Source organism: Lonchura striata, chromosome 2 (assembly GCF_046129695.1).
Source record: "Lonchura striata isolate bLonStr1 chromosome 2, bLonStr1.mat, whole genome shotgun sequence".
Classification (NCBI taxonomy): Eukaryota; Metazoa; Chordata; class Aves; order Passeriformes; family Estrildidae; genus Lonchura; species Lonchura striata.
The window spans coordinates 75,068,974-75,092,115 of record NC_134604.1 but is presented as its reverse complement, the minus strand read 5'-3'; the positions used below and the strand labels follow the sequence as shown (position 1 = coordinate 75,092,115).

Below are 23,142 nucleotides of genomic sequence, written 5' to 3'. Positions count from 1 at the left end.
CAAAAAGTAAAACAGGAAAAACTAAAGTTTACATATTATGGTAACTATAGACAAAGGAATACTGGACTTTGAAATTGACAGAAAGAGAATTGCTAAAATTTTTTCAGAGATTCTGCCAATGTTTTGGAAAATACTGTGATAGGCTTCCAGAGGGTGGAGGGTGAAGGAACATAGGGAGGAGTGGTTTATATTTTACATTAAGCATAAAAAACAATTATAAAATATTTGGGGAAGAAAGTAACACTGAAAAATTTCAGACAGCTCTCTTTCTGATTCCCACTGCTTAGGCTTTTAGAATAACCTTTCAGGAGACCATGCCTTTTTAGTTACTGCACTTTTTAGAAAGCCCCAACTCAACAACTACAGACCTCAAAATACCTCTTGAAAACTGAGAAATCAGAAGGATTTAGCGATAGGATAATGATGGTTCTTGGATAATGAGCCAACACTGCTAAGAGACCTTGTCACATTGTGACACTAAATAACTCAGAAAAGCAGGCTAGATGTAAAAGGAAAGAAAAAAAACTTTAAAAGGCCAACTTTATTTTCTGACTCTACTATATATACAATTGCAAAAATGACAGTGGATTGAGGGTGAAACTGCCACCTCTTCAACCACAATATTTAAACCAACAGTCTATCAATTCTTTCTACTCACAAAGAAGAATGCAAAACAATCATTATTTACATGAACAGTGTGTGAGAAAACTCAGTTGAAAATGTAAATATCAGTAGGCACAGGAACTTTTAGAAGAACTTTAAAAATCTCAAAAGAAGAGGGCTACAAGAACTGAAGTGCAAGGAAAGGAAACTCCAGTAAAACAAAGATGGAGAATATCTCTTTGGATGAGTTATTTCACAGTGCATTTCTACAGTTTTAACAACCAATAGTTTTAGCATCTAAATAGCTTTGCAGTTAAAAAAAAAAAATGACCAGGCCTTTAAAAATTATCCAATTGAGCATGGAATAAATGCACCATTGTGCAACTGAAGCATACAATGCAAAAAGTAATTTAGTCATGACTTCCTGATCTCACAGTATGAAGAGTTAATCTTCATAGTAGTGCACTGCTGAACCACTTTACTAGTAAAAATTATTTTCTCCTCTAATTATCTAACTGCTTTCTCTCAGCATTATTTTTCATAAATTTCAGATTAAAGCTGAATTTCCAGATTTTCCTTCTAAAAATCATTATAAATCAGGAAAATAATTCCCAAACCATCGTCCATCTTTCTTTGCTTTAAATAGCAGGCTAAAGATGCTTAAATAGCAGGCTCTGACTGAGAGTTATCTTTTCTAAACATAACAGCTTTCTTTGTATTTCTGCATGTTTCCACACTCCTTTAAAATATTGAGCTCAGGTCTGCTTTGTAGTACTGGTCTCCTCGAGGACATATTTAAATGAAAAATAGTGTTTCCTTTCTGTACTGTACACACTTTTGTTTAACCTTTCAAGGATGGCAATAAATGTGCCTGCACTTATTGTAATCTCAAGACTACTAAATGTTTTCCAGGAGTACTGTTTGCAAAGGAATGGCCATGCTTTCTGGGGGCATGGCCCACCCACAAAACATAATTATATGCACATCTTTTTTTTTTTTTTTTTCTTTTTTTTGCAACAAAAAAGTGAGACACTGACCTGAATTTTTAGTTTCTTTAGTAGTACTGAAACCAGTTCATGTCAGTGCATGGTTTAGGAGTTTTCTACTACTAGCAATGAACAAAACAACCTTAGCTAGTGAAAACACTGCAATTCATTTTCACTCACAGATTATTTGTAGCAGTAATATATAAAGACATAGGTTTTAAGGTTAATGGCCTAATAATTCACCTTTTTGCAGGTTCTTAAGATTAATTTAACTCAGTACTCTTTGGAAGTGGTAGTCAGATATATTATTGCTTAGGCCACAACATCATTTTAAAAACAAAGAAACAAAAAAGAAAAAACTTAGCTGCAAATTAAAATGCAAAAAATTTCTTTGTGTTTCCTAGGGAAAGTAAAAGGAAGGAGGAGATTGAAGCAAATATTTAACCCACATCTTCCAGCTTCTTGCCACAGAACCATTCACATTCCCAGATAACAAATGAGGTTTTTTTCAAGATGCTTAATTTAAACAAAAAGATTTTGTGTGCCAGAAGCCCTGCTTGTGCTACAGCATTGAGCAAAAGATGAAAACTGACATGAGAAACCAATGTGTTCCATGGCTAAAACAATATTCTTTCTCACTCCATGAGGAAAATTCACTTATGCAAAGATTCTGATGTAGCTAAAAACGCTCGTACCACAGGCACGTATTTAAGACAGTAATCTAAACTATCATCACAGTCAGTGAAGATCCACTAAATACAGTCAATAGAGTCTACAGAGCTATTTGTGTCACTCTAAACCCAGGCACTGACATTTGATCTGCTGGCTCTCTAGCCACTATCGGTGTGCTGACAAGAGGCTCAATTCACTTGACCACAGACATTGATTTAGTGTTGTCTGAGACAGTGAAGTCTATCCTGCAGGGCCTCCAGCTGCTGCTCCTCTGACACCTGTGGGTCCCATGCCATATTTGCCAGCCACAAGCAGGTGCCTGAGATAGGCTAAGACATTTCAAGAAGTCTTTGAGCAGCAGAGCTTCCCTGTCTCCATGTGGGAACTGCGGAGGAGGTGAATTCCATGGCTGTCAGGACTTAAAGGATGTGGTTAAAATGTCTCAGCTCACTGTCAAAGAAAGTTCCCGTAAGACAAAACCACAACGGGCACAGATGTAAAAGAGGGAGGCATTCATTTCAGGCCTACACAAAGGTGAAAGGTTTGGAATTAGCACAACAGACAAAATACCACTGTGCAGACTGTGAGGAAAGCACAGATGGCAACAAGAGGAAGATGCCAGGCCTGATGAAGCATATCCAGGTAACTTATCCAGACAAAAATTCCAACCATGGCAAACTGTGAGAAAAGGAAGCAACTGCTTACACACATGCCATCCCAAGTTATGGGAATAACATACACCTCATGGGTACCTGGGATTGGACTGTATAAGAACAGTATCTCAATTAGAACACTTGTGGACCCCCACCACTGAGCAGATCAGGGTAAAGAAGAGCCAGCAGGAAGCTGCAGGAACCCATGCAGTGATGGTATCTTTTGCTCAATATCTCTCCCTTACTCATCTTTTTCTCTTCTTCCCTGCTGTCTTCCTATCTGTCTCTACCTCTTATTTATTTTTAAATAAAATCCATACTAATGGTCTCATTTGCACCTTAATTTGGGCAGAAGCATCCTTTAGAAGTTGGATCCTAACATTATTTCAGTGTATCGCATCACTTTGGCGTCACTTCCCCCCACACTTCTCCCCATTATTTAGAGCAAAAGAACAGGGGACAAAATGAAGCTCTTTCATTATCAAGTACCATCATCAAATCAGAGTTTGGGAGGTAAGGAAAAAAAACATTTATTCAGATTATAGTCACAAACAGTAGTCTATAGTATAAACTGTTTAACTAACACTATTTGATACAGCCTTAGATATCAAGGTCAGGGATACTACTCACAATATTCACACTTAGTCTGAGCATTCTTTTAGCACATTAATATTGCAATTGTGGTGCAGAAATATCAAATACAGGTGGGTGAATAAGAAGTCACAGCCATAGCCAAGACTGACACAAAGTCAATGCAAAAATTATGCATTTTTATTCCATCAAGCAAATCAGTTATTTCTACTAAATATTTGCAGTGTGATTTGGGACAGAAGTGGGATTTGAGCTATTTATATTTGGGAATTATATTATACACACTTCATGAGGCAACCATTAATCTTTTACAGCTGGGAAGCCTTGGTAAGTTAAGAACTATGTGATGGGTATAAATTAGTATGATAGCAAATTATTATTTAGAGATTTAAAAAAGGAAATTTTCAACTGCAAATTTCATAACTTTGAATGTCTAAGCTTTAAATGTATTTTGAGTATTGATTTAAAAACAGAAAAACAGGATTCAATTAGTTTACCCGAAGTTTTTGCAAAACTAGTTTTTGCAAAAAATTTGTTTTCCCAATCAATTCTGCTTTCCATACACCATTAAAATCTATTCATTATTATATTTAGCAATATCTAATATTAAACAAGTTACAATAGGCACTTAGATTATTAGAACTTAATTTCAGGAGCCTTAATATTTTTTTCAGTATTAGTATAATTTTTCTTTCACTTATTTATGAGAATGAAACCAAATGAAGTAGCCAATTTATTTTTTGTATGTTTGAGTCTTTTAATTGCTGGCTTTCTGTCTCACTTGAGGCTGCAAAATGTAATTAGAATGAATAATCAAAGTATTTGGATTTGGGGGTCCAAAATTATACTTTTTTGCAAGGGCTATATTTATCTATAAATTTTTTAAAAATGGAGCTTAGTATGTTTTTTAAAATTATTTTCTTGTTTCATCATAGAAAAGCAGGAGCAGATTTTACAAAGGATTCAGAAATTCCTTTTTTTTAAAAAATCTTAAATAGATGTCTTTCTACTCACACTAAAAAAGTTGCTATTATACTGTAGCATTAATTCTAAAAGGTTTCTGAGTGTTTATTCAGGCAAGATTGTGGTGCTCAATATTACCAAGATAAAAGAATTATGAATATGTTAAGAATGTGTTGGAGAAACTAGAAGTTTAGCATAAAGACCCTATTTACAAGCAACACATACATAAATGACATAAACATAGACACATAAATTAATAATCACATATTTTATTTTATTTATGTCATTATTTATTTTTTTACTGTTCATTTGTGCACTGTGCACTGTTACAATGGAATTTACTGGAAAAGCATCCAAGGTTTTTAGACACCTTAAGGTATGTGCAAAACTTCATCAATCATTCTTTATGCTGACTAAAAATGGATTATACAGTTTGTGATCCCTTAATCACTTCTTTCTGCACTACACATATTTGAATCAGTTTCAGCAACATTTTATGTCTTCAAAAAAAACCTGCTTTTATTTCTTATTAGCCTTTATGAACAAAAGAGGAGTAATTCTGTAGGCACCAAGGTTCCCCCTTTTGCTTCCCTTCTCCAATTTTTTTTTTTTTTTTTTTTTGAGGGATGGGGGATTAGAGTGTGAAACTGTCATTAAGCTCTGCTAACTGAGCAGAACTTGTACTTGGAATGATCCTGTCTCTTGTGAAATTCTCTTTAAAATATCAGCCGAATTACTGAATTTTCAGTTCAGTGAACTGCTTATCTTAGTATTTGGACTAATGCCTACTTCCTCTACTCTACAAATTAAATGCATTACTTTCCCTTATCACAATATAAGTGGCTTCTGAATTGCCCTCTTGCATATTGACATCAGAGCTGTATCTGTAAAATTCTCAGGCATTAGTTTCCATCTTCTTCACTCATCGCTGCATTCCTTGCCAAATCACTCTGCCATAAAAAGTTTACCACACTCTTAATGTTGTTGTTTTGGGGTTTTTAATTTTTTTTTTTCCTAATTGTCATCATTTGGCTAGGCAACTTAAAACTTATGGTTAGATCCGTATCATATATTCTGAAGATGTATGTGGACAAGATATCTTGGTCTGTTTCCTCAGGGTGAGTTCCAAACCTAAAAACTTGCTTCATGGAACACAAAATTATCATTTTATCAGTTTTAATTTTTATCGGTACAACTCCAAACATTCTATGTTCTCTTTCTCAAGAGATGTGGGGTTTGGCCAAGTCCTTCTCTTTGCAACTGTGAAGAAAACAAATTGATTCAAAGAGTATGTCTTACCTATGTATTTGGTCTGACTCAATTTTTCATCCTAAAATGAACTTCCTTGTTGACCTTCACCTCAAGGATCTGCTCTCCTGTTCTCCCAGCAATTTCTCAGTTCTGTAAATTCCTGACACAGAATAGATATACCAGAAAATATCCTGGTTTCCTGGGGACATTGGCGAAGCAATGAGTGCCCTGAAGTAACGAGAATATTATAACCAATGCTTCAATGAAGATTTCATCTCTGACTGTAAGTTACCTACTACAAAGCTCCCAGCCAAGTTTTGATTGGACTTATTGGAATAATTTCTCCCTCAGGCTTCATCTATCCTTGCGCAATAGATTACCATTCCTGAATTACTGGCAATTAAAGACTGTGTGCTGGTTGCTCAGGCATTTGAATTCACAGCCTGACACTTTCATTTCCTATGCAACTGGTTTTACTTTGCCACTGGTCTACTCAAATGAAAATAGCAATCCACCATCTGGGAGTAGCTGACATGTACTTGTTTCTGACAACCTTGGCTTCATTTGGAGAGTGACTGTTGATACGAGCGTGCAGTGAGAGGACAAGAGGAAATGGTTTTAAGCTGAAAGACAGTAGGTTTAGATTAGATATTAGGAAGAAATTCTTTACTGTGAGAGGGATTGAGGCACTGGAACAGGTTGCCCAGTAATTTGTGGGTGCCCCATCCCTGCAAGTGTTTAAGGCAAGGTTGGATGGACTCTAGCAACCTAGTGTAGTGGAAGGTGTCCTTGGCCTCTTGGCCTCAGAAGCAGAGCTGAAGATAAATGATCTTTAAAGTCCAAATCAAACCATTCTCTTATTCCAGGACTTTATGATTTGGACAACTTCTGAAGAAAAACACAGCAGAAGAGATTGAGGGAATGAGTTTTTTAATTGCATGAAGAATGAGTTTGTCTGGAGTTATTTGCCACCTTCTAGAAAAATATATAGACCTTGCTTTAATTCCTTTTGTGAGGCTTTCAGCTAACTTTGCCTTATTTTACATTTTCATGGACATATTTGATTTTTCATCCTCCATTTTCTATTTTAATTTCATTTTTCATCCTTAATTTTTGTTTATCAAGGCACAAGCATATGCATTGTCTCCATGGAAATTGAATCTTATGGTTGCCACCAGTACTGTCTTTTTTGGCTACTTGGTTACCCAAACACTGTGGCTGTGTGGGGTTAAACAGTCCCTATGCAAACTAGCTCACTTACAAAGAAAACCAAGAAAATCTCTTTCAGGACATTTTCCCTCTCTAGCTTTTTCTGTCTTCTGTCTTTCAGTCTTGTTGATTTTCTCTCCTTTTTTTTTTTTTTGTGCCTTACAAATAAATGCTTAAAGCCAATTTTCTTCCCTAAGTGCCTGCCTATGTGTTTATTCTGGGAAGTGATACCAAGCTGGGGTTGAGGGCAAGGCTTCTATTGTTTCAGTTAACTAGCTCTACAGAAGGTTTTACAGCTTCTATCAAATCAGGAAAGAGGTTCATATCCAGCTTCAGTGAAGCTGGATAATATTTTCAGTAGTCATGGAATCTTTCTGATTTCTAAGCCAGTTTCCATGATGACATTGCAAATGTTAAACAAAGTAAGTTTGCTTTTATCTGCCATAAAATTTATCTTTCCCCTGACACATTTACTATAAGAAAAGCTCCTGAGTTTATGCCAGAGTAATAAAATCTTCAGTGAATGGAAACTTAAAAATAATCTTATTCTGGTACAGCTAATCAACTTACTTGCTTTGCTAGAATGTACTTAAATTAGGGGACAAAAATTGTGAGAAATCTCCACAGCTTTTCTCTAGACACAGCTAGATGATCACTCTGTCAGATTCCATTCTTTTGGTGCTTGGTTTTCTGTTACCAAAGTTTGTAATATCTTATTAAAATTTTCTTAGGGTGTAGAGATGTCTCAAGGAGCTTATTTCTTTCCACTAATGTCTAGCTTCCTGATTATCAGTTCATTTATGCTTTCCAAGGAATCATTTATATTTTTTGAGACAGTGTAATTTTTGTGCAAGCCTGACTGCTATCTCATTTGCTTGCAAAATGACAATTAATTCCTGATATGTAGCCTCTAGTGTACAGCTCATGTCAGCTGAACAATGAAATACTCATTCACTGATCTTGAAATCCGTAGGAAAATATACTAAAACTTGTATAAGGTTTAGGTAGGGGATGGTTGGTTAAGTTTTTTCTATAGAAACTAAATTAATGCTGACATATATGCACCCATATTATCTACTCCAAGGCAGTTTTTATTAATTGCATTTAAAACTATACTACTCGGTATCTGATCCTCTTGTCATTTCATTTTCTTTTGAAATTTTCCAGAAGACTGACATTTTAGACATAAAGTCCCTCTGTGCATTTCCTTTAGATGCTTGCTATAAAAAACTAGCTAGTGTCTAGAGAGATCATGTATTGGAGTTAAAAATTACTTTCAATCAAAAAATTAGACTGAGAATCTGTAAAAATGCATAGGAAACTTTCCCCAACCACTTAATCACTGATTAACAAAACTACTTAGAACAGACATTTCTATGAGAGGTTAACAAGACTTTTGCTTTGACATCAGCTGAAAGCTTGTTCAGAGAAATCTGGGATCTAAGAGAAAATCAGCTAACACATCAGATGTCTTTAAATGGATGGTGCGACTGATAAACTTTTAAGGGCTGAAGTGATGTGAAGGGTAAAAAATAATTTTTAACTGAGGAATGATATTGAGGCAGCAGATGGAGACAGCTTGAAGAAATTTTAGCATAGTACATAGGGTAAAAATATGTGAAGTAGAACACAAGTCTCAATTAAATTTACACATTTGGATCACTGGGAATAATCAAGACTTGAAAAGACAAAGGACATGACATCATTCTGCAAGCCTGAACAGAACTGTATTCCCATCCTCATACCTGCCTTAGCTTTTCTTCTAATGTATACACAGGAATTAATTTCTTTTGCCTCTAAGTTAGAACAAAGCAACCTGTTAAGTATACATATTTGTAAAAATATTTTTTCATTAAGGTAAATAAAGTCTTCATAGCACTAGTATAAGGGGTATATATAACTAGTATATATACAAGCAGTAGTATAAACACTAGTATAATTCCATTCCTGCTGAAGTAGCAGTAAATTTCAAAGGGTTTTTAATTAATGCTGTCTACATTAATGAATGTTTAACCGATGTAATACATCTATCCCTTTATCTGCAATAATGGACTCCAGTAGCAAAAAGACAAGGAAGAAAAACTATACAGTGTTAAAAGATAAGACAAGAATAACTCCAGAGCTAACATATATTATTTACCAGTCACAGGCTGCAATGCAAAGCTTAGAGGAAGAAAAATTTTGATTTGGTATTGCTGAGCTTAACATGGCTACCACAACACTCTCACTAGATTACAACTGCAGAGATTTACTTGATTCTTTGTCCAAGATTTTTACTTTAAATCTCCTAACCAGTTCAATTTTTTAGAAAGTTGAGCTCTTATGGAAACTACTTGGAAGTATACATGAAATTCACAAATATAAAATGTCAGAACATGCAAATACCCTGATCTGTCAAAACATTTGGCAGAACAAGTTTATCTATAAGATCTATCAAGCAATTGCATGAGGACAGTCTTCAAAAATGGTAAGGATGACCCAGGTAACTACGTGCCAGTCAGCTTCATCTCTATCCACATGCATGAAAGGAGGAAAACTGGAATAGTCAGTGTGGATTCACTACAGGTAAATTGTGCTTGACCAACCTAATTGCCTCTATGATGAGAAAACTACCTGTATGGATGTGGGAAGAGCAGTGGGTATTATCTGTCTTGACTTTAGCAAGGCTTTCAGCACTGTCTCTCACAATATCGTCACTTATGAACTGAGGAAGTGTGGACAGAATGGGCAGTGGACAGTGAGGTGGACTGGCTGAGTGGCAGATCCCAGAGGGTCATAATCAGTGGCACAGGATCTAGTTGGAGGCCTGTTAAAAATGGTGTCCCTCAAGATTCCATACTGGGTCCAGTATTGCTTAACTTATTGATCACTTGGATGAAAGGACAGAGGCCTCTTCAGCAAATTCTAGGATAACGTGCTGAAGATAAATGAGAGAAATGCCTGATAACCCCAGAGGACTGTTCAGAAGGACATGACAGACAGCAAACTTGGGTGGAGAAAATCCATCTGAAATTCAACAAAGACAAATGCAGAGTCCTACACCTGGGGAAGATTAACCCCATGCAACAGCACAGGCTGGAGGCTGACCTGCTGGACAGCAGCTCTGCAGAGAAGTACCTGGATGTCCTGGTGGACAACAAGCTGTTCATGAACCAGCAGTGTCCTTGTGACCAAGAAGGACAATAATGTCCTGAGGTTCATTAGGAGAAGTTTTGACAGTAGATCAAGGGACCACTCAGCCCTACTAAGGCCACATTCTGGGTTCCGTAGTACAAAAGAAACACAGAGATCCTGGAAGGGGTCCAATGATGGTTGTAATGAGCAATGGACTGGAGCATCTCTTTTACAAGGAAAGGCTGAGGGAGCTGGGCCTGTTTAGCCTTGAGAAGAGAAGTCTGAGAGGGGATCTCATCAATGTCTCAAAGTATCGGAAAGGAGGGTGTCAAGGTGGTATTTCCAGGCTCTGCTTGGTGATGCTGAGCAATACAAGAAGCAATGGGCAGAAACTGATGCACAGAAAGTTCCACCTGAATATGAGGAAGATCTTCTTTACTGTGTGGGTGACCACACATTGGAACAGAATGTCCATAGGTATTGTGGAGTCTCCTTCACTGAAGACATTCAAGAACAGTCTGGACACAATTTTGTGACATGCTCTAGGATGACCCTGCTTGAGAAGTGATGTTGGACAAGATGACCCACTGTGGTGCTTCCAACCTTACCAATTCTGTGATTCTGTGACATTAAAAGTAATAGCTGATACCATTAAATTACATATATATGTATATTTATAGGTATAGGTATATGTATATATGCATTGTCTGCATGTAAGAAATTTCTCATCTCTAGATACATGCACACAGAGTAACATCATTCCTTTCTTGCTTTCCTTGCCTCTCTTTTCAGCCAAATTGCCTCCTTTGTTTGCTTCTTTTCTTCTTTTCTTTCTTTTTTTTTATTTCTGAGGCATGTATTGTCTTCCATTTTTCCAATGATTTTTTTCTTGCTTGTCTTTCTCCCTTAAATATTTACTAGTATATATCTCATATTTAGTTTTTTCCCCCTAGACCTATTGTTGCATTTTGCCATACTTTTCATCTTCCTGTCAGTGAATATTCTGCACTTCTACTTATCTTTACTCTTTTCCAGTTCCTTTGGGGTTTTGGGGGGGTTTTTGTTTGGTTTTTTTTGTTTGTTGGTTGGTTAGTTTTTTGTTTGGGTTTTTTTGTTTCTCCTCCATTCAGCTATTTAGTTATTACTAGTCAGCTTTCCATTTGTAATATTTGTCTTTAGGTCATAGTCTACCTGTGTAGCTGTAAACTGCATGCAGCACACACGTAAGTATCACATTATAGTTTTAGGATGTGTTTCTATGCAATGCTTAAGTTACATTTCAATTTAAATATGACAGCAGTATATGTGAGTAGGCAGAAAAAAAAGTGCTTCAGCATAGCTGGGAGATGCAGTGACAAGATCTATTACTTTAATAAATGTATTTCATTCAGTTTTAAGCTTGTTTTGAAACAGGCCCCATTGTCATTCTGTTCATACTCTGCCCAATGTAGCACTTCTTGTTGATCTTAAAGACAGTCAATAAGAACTACTGCAGCATTACACAGACCTTCTCTATCTTTTGTTTTCTGCATAGATATCAATTTGTTAAACAATCTGAATCTTTGATGACTTACAAAACAGTTCAGCTAATGGTCCATGCTTTAATGCATCTTATCAGCAGCAAACATCTGCCTAAAAATGGCTATGCTTTCATGACTGTCAGGCTCTAGGGGAAATGTGAAGATAGATGTCATTTTGCTGATCAGGTTTAAAATAAGGACTGAAAGATAAAAGATTCCTGGTTCTAAGCAGCAACTCCATGTAAATAATTTACAGTCCAAAAATAATGCGCTTTTCAACACTTACAGGAAGGAATCTTCTTTCTATGTCTCTGTTATAATCATTCCTTTAGAATTCTTCCAATTAATATTCAAAGATAACCAACTTTCTATCTATAAATGAGTTGCTTATTAATAATACATAAGCTGTTCTCCTTTCTTCTGATAAGGCAGAGCACAACATGCTGCAAAGAGTATTGACAGGAAAATACATGCCTTGGAACTGTTGTGAAGCCATTTACCATCCATGAAGTAACTTACTAATAATAGTTGCCTGCTTATGAAAACTCAAATGTCAAGGTTTTAACAGGGCACTGAGATCACTGAGATCAAAAAGGATTAGTAACAAATGACCTAGAACTGGATTCTTTTTAAATATAGCTGCATAGAACAAAGTGTTCAATTTGATTTGTTCGTGCATGTGCAACACATGCAAGACTTTTCGTTTGCTGGAAAATGCAGCGGAGAAATATGACAAGCAAAAAAAACTATGTAAATACCTTATTTACTGCCTATAGATGCCAATAATAACAACAGAATAAAAAGGATGTTAACATCAGCAGACCTCTGATGAAACAGGGGAACTATGCATAAAATCAACAAAACAAAGAATATGCTGAGTTAGAAGGGACCCTTCAGGGATTGTTAAATCCAGTTCCTGGCCCTACATAGGACACCCCAAGAGTCACACCATGAAAATGTTGTCCAAGGAATGTCTTAAGTCAGGGGACAAAAGCTAAGGTTGCCCTCCAAACCCAACATCAATTTATCCAAAATATGTACAAATCAAATACAGTAACAATAACTGTAGAGCAGTGATGTACTGAATGCTGAACTACATGCTGATCATTTTGACATGTTCAGCTGTTTAATATCATGCCTGACTGCTCCTTTATGGCTTATGATTTTCTTTTGTTAAATATGACAAGTCTAAATAAATTTGAACACAAGTGAATTAAAACACTCATTTATTTACTTTGGCTAAAATCCCATATGTACAAACTGAATTCCTGGTTTTGCTATTTCTAATTCAATTATAGAAATTTATGACTATCTAAGAATTCATCTAATTGTTGCATATTTTATAATTCTACTGCACAAGCATGTGTACAGATCCTTCAGGCTCCCAAGACAGTCAGACACTATTCCACAAAGGAGGGACAAAAGTCATTATATGACTAAGACTATTTTTTTTCTTTAATTAAAAAAAAATTAAATTAAAATTTTTAATTTTTTTTTTTATAAATAGAGAAGCCATGACTTTGCTGGATAAAATAAATTTGAAATAAATTAAAATAATTTTGAAACTGGTTTATAGTAAATGTGGCATCGTATTGATCAAAGAAACTAGTATATCATAAACATTACAAAATATTTACTAGAGAATAAAAAATGATTGCACACAAATGAACAGTCTGCTTAGGCAGCATCACTAAGCCATACCAAGATCTAGTTAGTATTGTAAAAACTAAAGTTAATCAGCACAGCATTGGGATGGGAAGGAAGATATACATTACAGCATTTTCTCTATTTTATAAAATAAATCTCAGTGATTAGTTTATTTTTCTTAGGTGGTAACTGATTTCTTTTTCTTAGGAGAATCTCATAAGGAGATTCCAGGACTTCGTATTCTCCAGGACTATGGTCTTTCCTTTAAAAAGAACTAGAATTTAAATATAAATTTAATACAGTCCATCTCTATTTTTCCTTAGATTAAAAGTTTTCTACAGAAATAGGCAGGTGCAGAAATAGGAAAAAATAATTGTTCTCAAACACAGTCCTGGTTTGGCACAATTTTTCTTATATATGTTACATACATACTTATCTCTTTATAATTTCATCATAAGCCTTTCCTGTATTTCCTTTACATGTTGGAGAATGTTGACTGAAAAAATGTAGCAGTCATAATGAACAAGAAACTGTGAAAGACAAAAGAACTAGAGATACAAAAAATATAGGAGGTAGAATTTGTGTGGAAAAAAAATAAGAAAAATAATTCTTTTTTGAGAGGTAATTATTACTAAATTTTCAATCTTACATCAATATTTCTGCTAAGTCAGTACACAAAACAAAAAAAAACCCACAACCCCCCCACCAAACCGCTACTCTCCCCCCAAAAATAGATGCAAAAAGGAAAACAACAACAAAAGTATAAATCATTCATGTTTCAATTTACCAAAAAAGCACTAAGTTGCAATTTATATGGAAAATCATCTTCTTGTTTTTTTCTCAGAATTTGTCGTGTAAAAGAAAAGGATAGGAATAATGTTACTGAAGTCTCTAGATCCTGTTAATTAGTGCCTCTTAGAACCCAATAGGCCAATTGGAGGCTGGCGAGAGTAGAACGAGAGTTTCTGTAATGAAATTCAATATCTGATAGGAATTCTTCCAGGAAGTTTGGAAGGATCTTATTGTTTGACTTTGAAAGAGAGTCTTCCAAAATAAGCATGATTAACTACACTAAATTCTATGCTTTCTTTTTAAAAATATGAATTAAAAGATCTTCAAAATGTGAGTCAAGTGCTGCCTGACTTTCTTCTGCCTTGAATATGAATGTGAATGTGAACATAGTAACATACAGCTTCCTTTCAGTGGAATAAATTTCAGTGAAATACAGTAACATCTCAATATAATATTATATAATAAATATAACATAATATAATATAACATAACCATACTAAATATATTATAGGCAAGGATGTTCTATGTATTTATTTGAAAACAAAACCTTGGGTTTAGCATGCTGGAAGGAACTTCACTATAATAAGAAGCCCCAAAGTCTGTACAACTGCACAAAGTGATTTCTGAAGTTTTGATAAGGTCATTTTATCACAGTAGGGTGGTCAAACATGATTTACTTCAGGTAAGACAACTGCAAAATCTTCCCAGGGAATGAGGTATGAGGTAAAGATGAGCTAGGAATTCCTTGGGTTGACCTTCAGGCTTTTATTTTTTTCCAGTCACGATGCACCATCTCCATGATGTTCCAAAAGTGACAAAGCAACCTTGCAAGGACATCAGCCAACTTTCTTAATTCCCTTGGTTGCTGCCCCAAAGTCTGTATGCTGCTTCTGTCTTTCCTTACTTCATTCAGGATACTAATCTCCCTGATTTTACGGTGATTGCAGCCAAAGCTACTGCCAACTGACATATCCCTAGGAAGTTCCAGTTACTGAATATCTGCTCTGTCTCAGAGCCTTCATGTACAGAAGCAATAAAAATACTTTCACAAAATTAAAAGCAACTCAGCTATTGAAGTAAATGAAACTGGAAAATGTGGACAAAGTTGAAAATTAAAAAAAAACCACAAAAAATATACAGGGTCAAACCCTAAGATTTTACTAACTGTAACAATTTTTGATAAATCTCTAGCTTAAATAAATGAGAACTTTTATTTTGGTAATATATTGCATATTAAAAATAAATTCAGTTTTCATTGATTTTGAAAGTAACACTTGCAAGTATGAAGGTAATAGCTTTTTGATTGATTCAGTCAGAATGATTTAGGCTTTGTGAATAAAGGGGAAATTAATCAGTAAGGGTTGATTTAGGGCCTCTTTCATAATATGGATTTCCATTTTTGTGTGTCATTGTTCTGTTGTTAAAAACCAGATGGACTATTTGCACTGAGGTGAATGATTAAATGTCTGTAACTAGGAGTGACTGAGAAGTAAGGCCATCTTTAAAGAATTAAAGCCTTCCTGAAATTAAATGTTACAATCAAAACTAATGTAAGAAAGTCTGCAGGAAGCTATAAAGTAAACAAGCAGAAAAGAAAACATTTTCCATTTCAGACAGAGAAGCTCGGAAAAGAGAACTATTGTAGAAATTAACTTTCAGGAAGTGAAAAAATTGTTTAGGAGCAATAAAGAAATGAATTGAGGTATTTGTGATAGGCATTCAGCAAGTGAAACACTTAACTGTACACAGGACTAGTTTGACAAGAATCACCACATAAAGTTGTTCCCTATGGGTCTTCAAGTTTCTTTTTTTTTTTTTCCTATGTAGATAAATGCTATCTCAGCAAGGGCCAAAACATTATTAGACTTGCTAAGTAAAGCTGTGATTGAAATTGAGGTTATTAGATAGTGAACTGAACAAGTAGTTTTTCAGCTTTTTCTCTTAGTAAAAATAATTATTCAGGAAACGCTGAACAACAGGAGTAAATATCAGTTTTGCACCAAAATTTCTGTAAACTAATCTACTTTCATGCCATTGGACTGGCATGGACAGAACCACAAATAAAATTCCAAACAATGCTCATTTCCCATATAGAAAAAAGAAGCCCCTGTTATCTGCTACCTTCAACCAGAGGACAATTCCACCATAGCTATATTTCTCTAGCCACAAAACCAGACAGGTGATATAGGATATTTCAGTGATTATGCATAAAGATGCTTCTGTATGCATGTGTGTAAGTGTATACACTTATATAACTTGCTAAAAGGAAGAAATTGATAACCTATGCAGAAACCTATGCATAAACAGACATTAACTAGATTTTTTTTTAATGCTTGTATATATTATAATGTATTTTTGCCCATAATTATCTATGAGACAACTAGCTTAAATGAAAGAGAATATAACAGTTATGGAATAGGTTTGTATCATAAGACCTTGTAATGACTCATGAACTTATAGCTTACAAATTCATATTTCACCTGTTTCCTGGAACTGACTTAACTGATTATGATCAGCTAGTCCCTTTTAGAAATGGTTTTTTTTAAAGACAACATAGTTTAAAGAACATAGTTTTAAAAACCTAGTAAAATATTATGTCAAAATCTTGAGTAGTGATACTGTGACATCAGAGCACTTGAAAAGACAACTTGATCCTGGCAAACATCCTACACCACACTCAGAAAACATTCAGTGTATGTGTATTTTAATAAGTTCAGACACAGAGTAAAATAAGAAAGATGAATTAATATAATTACTCAGTTTGTGATGAGTGCAACAAGTATGTTCTTTGCTTTTACAGACTGCTTTATGGTTACTACAAGTTTTCCTTACTACATTCTGTTAGTAAGGTCATGATTAGGCATGGGAGGAAGCCAGTTGTTTATGTTGATTGCCGTGTTCCAGGTAGATCCATAGATAATGGTACACTCTAGTGAAACAAGATCAATATGCAGTCAGATTCTCAAGTAAGCACGAACAATGGCATGAAACTTTCTAGACAACTCTTCCCTGCTTCCTGTGTTTCAAAGAGGTAAAATTCATAAATACCAACTGTAAGAAAACTATAAGAAAAAGAAAACTTACCATAAGAAAACAACAGAAAAAGGCAAAGAGAGCCCTGTGTAGTTCTTCACACCCTGGAAGTACATATTGCTGCAGGAAATCACAAATGCAAAAAAGAAAATGGTTCCTTTTTTTCTTGAACATGGCAGGTAAATACCAAATTTATCATTATTTATATCTGGGGTCATGGATGGCCTGTTTAGAGTAGTTTTGGGTTAAAACAAGAGAATATATTCCAGATGCTTACAAAAGAAAAGGAAGAGATAGAAGTGTAAAGAGTTTACTTTTAAAAAACTTCACTATAACTGAGTTTTACGAGGCAGCACTAAAGACATTACTGTTAGAAAACACTGACTAATGGTAGAACATTCTTTTTTCTAAATGTACTGGAATACAGACGTATCACTAGCAATAAAATATATCTGATATCTTGTTAGTTTGGATACCTCCTCAGTATTCACCACCACTCGGTTTCCCATTAACAACTTCTGTAAAATGAGACATACATTTTGAGTCCTCTCAGAAAAATTATCCAAAAAACCATTAAAAATAGTGCTAAAAATAATAGAAAAATTGTGTGACAGGAATCAAATTTTCTTCTTTTTTTGAAATAGATGTACATTTTATGAAAACTTGGGAGTATAAAGTACTGAATTAATGATTTTTTCTGAATTAATACTTTAAAACAGCTTTTGATAATAGCTGTATTTTCTTACTTATTTTCTGCTGTTCATTTTACTCTACTTTTTTCTTGCTAATACAGCAACAGACTGCTTGCTGTGGTCACTGTAATAAAGGATTTTTTAAGATAGCAATTTAATTTCATTTGGCTATTTCTAGGCAAGAACTGTGCTATAAACACTTACTAATGCATTTTTTTGCCACTTCATGTCAGATAGCATATTGCAGAGACAACTGTTATACTAAACACTTCTGGAGGACACTTCTCAGTACTTTCTATTACTAGTGCATTGGATATTGGATATTTCCATTTTCTTCTGCTTGGGAGAGACAGGAGTGTGATAGACTGGAGAGCTGGAATTGCAATTTTCAGAAACAGTTTTGGAGCTTAAAAGTTGAAGATTGATCTAAATACATTTCTCTTTGAAGGCACAGTATCTATATTCACTCTTTCCCAAATATTTTTATATACATTTTGAATGAGTTACATTTTGTGTTTGAGTAGGTGTTATTTATTGTCCCAGTGTACAGATTCATTTCCAATAATACAGTACAATTAAACATGCTGCCAAGACATGCCTGTATGAAACCTATGAATTCACAGCAATACACTTCTCCAAAGTATGTATTGAAGTTACAGTCATAAAAAAAAAAAATCAAAAAAACAACAAAAAAAATTTAAAAAAAAAAATCTGCATCTGGGGAGGAATAACTCCAGGCACAAGTATAGGCTGGGGACTACATAATTGCAAAGCAGCTTGGCAGAAAAGGACCTGAGGGTACTGGTAGACACCAAGCTGAACATGAGCCAGTGATGTCCCTCTGTGGCAAAGACCACCAGTTTTCTGGGCTACTTTACAAGTGTAGCCAGCAGGTCAGGGTAGGTGATCCTGGAGAGAATCCAGGGAAGGGTCACTAAGGTAATTAAGTGACTGGACTATATTTTGTGTAACAAGAGGCTATGAGAGCTGAGGCTGTTCTGCCTAAAGATTTCATAAATGTGCATGAACACCTGAAGGGCATGAAGAACAGGGATCCTGGCTCTTTTGGATGGTGCCCAGTGGCAGCCCATGGGCACACTCTGAAACACATGAGGTTCCCCCTCAACATCAGGAAGCACTTTGTCCCTGGAAGGGTGATCACACACTGGCACAGGTTGCCTGAATTGGTTGTGGAGTCTCCATCTCAGAGGTATTCCCAAACTGTTTGGACACAGTGGCCTGGGCAACTCACTCTGGGTGGCCCTGCTTGAGCGAGGGGTTGGGCTGCTCTGCAACTCCGTGATAATTTGTCTTCAGGCTCCAATGCAGCCAGCCAGAGCTGCTCTTGGATTGTGTGTATTGCTGTGCAGTTGTAGCACTGCTTGCAGGATGGCTGTGCTATGTAAGAGCTGTTGGCTTGTAGTTTTAATTTCTCATAACTCTTCTGGAGTCTGATCTAACACTGTCTCACTAGCATCTATATGCTTACCTTAAATATGTAGTAGGGGAGAAAAATAAAGGCTTATCTTTTTTTTCTAATCAACATTGTCATCACTTCATTTACTTTATGTTAATTGAGTAATTGCTTTCCAAATTTTAATACCATCCATACCAAAATCCCCAACAAAAATTCAAATTTCAGAAAGAGAGAATTCACAACACAAGGAGATTTAGTATTCTGGAGAGTACCTCAGAATAACAAACAAACCAAAGGAAGTAGAATGAGGTGTTAGTGTAAAGCATTCTTCAGTAAACACCATATACATTTAAGCTAATTTATGACACCTAAAGAACAAAGCTTAAATTAAAATTTATGGCAAAAGAAAGCAAAACTTAACAGACAATAAATAAATAAATTTCACAAAAAAATAGGAACTTATCATTTCCCATCTTCCAGTTTTCTTGTTAAGAAAACTGTCCTTTATTGATTCCTCCTAACATGTATTATGTTGTCTCACTGAATACACTTTAAATCAAACTCCCAATAAAATCAGAAATTAAAAAGAAATGCTGAATTTGTTCTTATCAATAGACAATTAATTGCAAGAACCAGGAGATACTGTGCCTTTTCACAAATAGGTTCATAGTGAAAAACTTTAAAGAAAATACATTAATTATAATAAATTTATTATCTAATAATGACTTGTATTAAAGTTAAATTAAAAATATTATTTCTTAAGAAAAAATAGGATAAAAGAGGTGTGATTATACAGATGCATCTGAGTAATTCTTATTCCAACAGAGGTAATAATATGTGCAATCTAGTCAGCACTTAGCAAAAAAAAAAAAAAAAAAACTAAAGAAGAAAAGGGTTTTAATTTTTTTTTTTAATTTTAGATTCAGATGTCTTCTTGAGAATGGTCTGCAAAACCAGTCATTTTATGATAATTCTATGTTAATTTTCCAAACCATTTCTTGGCAGTTGTCAGTGGCAATGGGATTTCTGAATGAAGTTTCAGCATGTTTTTTAAACAAAAATTTCATCAGCAGTTTGAATTAAAACCATAAAAAATACAAACTCTAAAAAATATTTTTTGCAAGAATAATTAACACTTATAAATGTTAAAATAATTGTGTAAATCTATGCCTAAGGAAAAAATGACACTAAATCAAAACAAAGAATACTACTAAATATTTTTTATTATAGTATTCATAATAATAATTGATTTAATTTCCAAAAGTTGAGTAACTCATAATTCATTGTCATTATATATTTTTTTCTGTAAAAGTAAATTCATTAGTAGCATTATACAAGCTTTTTTTGTTTTTAAAAAAATCCAGGTTTACATTAATCATAATACATAGAAAAATAAAATATCTGAACACCATATGTCATATGTCAATAATAGAAGTAGACACTGTAGTCAACACTTGTAATTATTATTAAACTTTCTAAAATAGGGGAGAGGAAGATATTTGATCAATTCTGATATGAATGAAAAACACACAAATAATAAATATTTAAACATATTTTTCAAAGCCTGTTTCTACTTTATTTTATCTCAAAAAAGCTTAACCAAACAATTAAGTGTTGCAAAGTATCTTAAGACCTCCAAAGGTTGTTTTTTTTTTTTCTAAGAGAGTATATCTACAAATGAAAAAAAAAAAAAAAAAAGGGGATTTTTAAGAAGTCTTTTTGCCATATCCAGATAGGAAAAATAATTGGCTTACCTGGAAATGGCATAAAAGCAAGATTAATTTTTTTCATTTTGTTTTGAAAAGAATCATGTCACTTAAAGAGTTTTATAAAAAAACATGTCTCCAATTTCACCACTTCTACAGAATAAAATGTTCACAGTCATCAGGATAGAAAATCAAAGAAATGTTCTCAAAAGACTTCCATGAAATATTTTTGATTTCGATTATTTCATATGGAAAGTTCAATGTACAGAGAAGTTCCTTATGTTTCACTTCTACATTTTTAAATTATGTAATTATGAAATTAGAGTTAGAAATATCAGTAGAGTAGAAAATTATTACAATAGATCTACAACTATTAAAGAGTCAAGCAGATATTCAATGTCAATAAAAAATTTAATATATTTTAGTAAAGTGTGTGGAGTTTGGGAATACTCTGAGCCTTTTAGTTCTACTGAGTTTACTAATAGTAGGATTATTGATCCTGTCAAGGCAATAAACTCTGAAATAAAATCACTTCATCAACTGATGCACTGATGATTAGTGCATTTCAGAAGCATTCAATAGAAAGCAAAAGATACTACTAAAGTAATTTTTGAAGTAAGTTTGCTTTTTCTCTAAGTCCCAGGAGTATCTACTTGGTTTCATTAAAAGCTCATAAAAACAACAATCCTCATTTTCTAAAAAATACTCAACATTTTTTTACATTGTTAATACTGAAAAAGCAGGTAAGAGATTTTTAATCTCTTATTTTCAAGAATTGGGCAATCATATATAGCTTTAGAACAGAACAGTTTAATATTTATAGATGGTTTGGAAATACTTAGGTATTTAAGCAACACAGAAAGAACTGAAAATATAAATTCTCACCACCATCTTTTCTTTTGGCAATATGATCCACTAAAATCAAATACAGAGTCCGAAAAGAAATTAGGAAATGTTGAATACAATACCATAGTGCAACTGGATTAATGAAATAAACAGTTCATATATTTTTCCAAAGGTTAATCAATCACACTGAAATATACTACTATACTAATACCATTATTCATTTTTTATAAAATAAGGCTTAAAAATAAAAACCTACAGAACTCGCATATAGAATTTGTAGAAAAAAAATCAAATTTCAATTTTATTTAGTTTGTTATTCAAGAAGAATATATAAACTTGAAATAGCTTTTTAAAAACCAAAACAATAAAACCAGGTACATTCCACCCTTCCCTGAGTGCATATGTCACCATATTTAAATACTGTATAGAAAATAATTGAAAATAAGATGAATGTGTGATAAAAATCTGTTTCTGGACCCACAGCTATGAAAAAAATAGTAAAACTTCTATGATTCCAAATTACTGGGAAATGTAGGTGACTCAAATTCATCTTTTGATCAGTTACCAGACTTGGGTGTTCTCATTTGCCTCCAGCTGATGTGTTTTAACTTCATAGAATTTCTGGATTGTAATGGCAAGCCTGTCCAGCAAAAGCTCTCATTTCAAATTTTGATATGTAATTCTATTTCTCTTGTGGCCCTCAATAATTTCTATATTATCAGACTTTTCTTCAGATTGCCACATCTTGTCATTTCCAAATTTGTAAAACACCACCTTTTTAAGCCAAGATCATTTAATACTGGCTTCAATGCCAACTTCAGAGGAACTATTCTAGTAAGCTTTCTGTAATCTAATAACTGCTCTTTAAACATAGATGGTGACACTTTGTTTCTTCCTATTTTTTTTTCTTTTTTAACTTAATTTCTTTACTGCGAACTCTAATCCTTATTCTTCCAACTAAGTCAAACTTAATTCATATAATATTTTAGCAACCATCTTACTGAAATACAGAAATTTTTCTATGGTATTCCTTCGAGCAAAAATTCTACAATATGATGCTTGAATGGTATCTTGAGAAGATATATACTGCTGACAAGCTATTCTATTGCTTTGTCACAGGCTCTCTGTAAACATATGTTGTCTCTTACCACATTTTTTGCTTTCTTCTTTCCTCCTCATTTTCTCCTAAATTGATTCATGGTTTTGTGGTCCATCTTTTGGTATTTGGAAGCACAAATTGAGACTTAAAATGTTTTACTTGGACTCTATCATCTAAATTTTATTTCCAGAACCTCATTCCTATTCACCCTCCTTTAGATTCCATAATAATTATCATCTTTGTTAGCTAAATAGATGAACAGAAACTCAGTTCTCTCAAAGAGGCTTTTTAGTTTTCTTGCTGAAGATTTTTGTTACTATTTATTTCTCTCTTGCCCATGAGTTTAAA

General features: G+C 34.1%; 1 protein-coding gene across 1 annotated transcript in view; it reads right to left on the bottom strand.

The window, feature by feature from the left end:
• Positions 1-23,142, bottom strand: part of LOC110477034 (glypican-5) — a 231,021-nt gene that overhangs the window by 57,565 nt on the left and 150,314 nt on the right. The window lies entirely within an intron of this gene.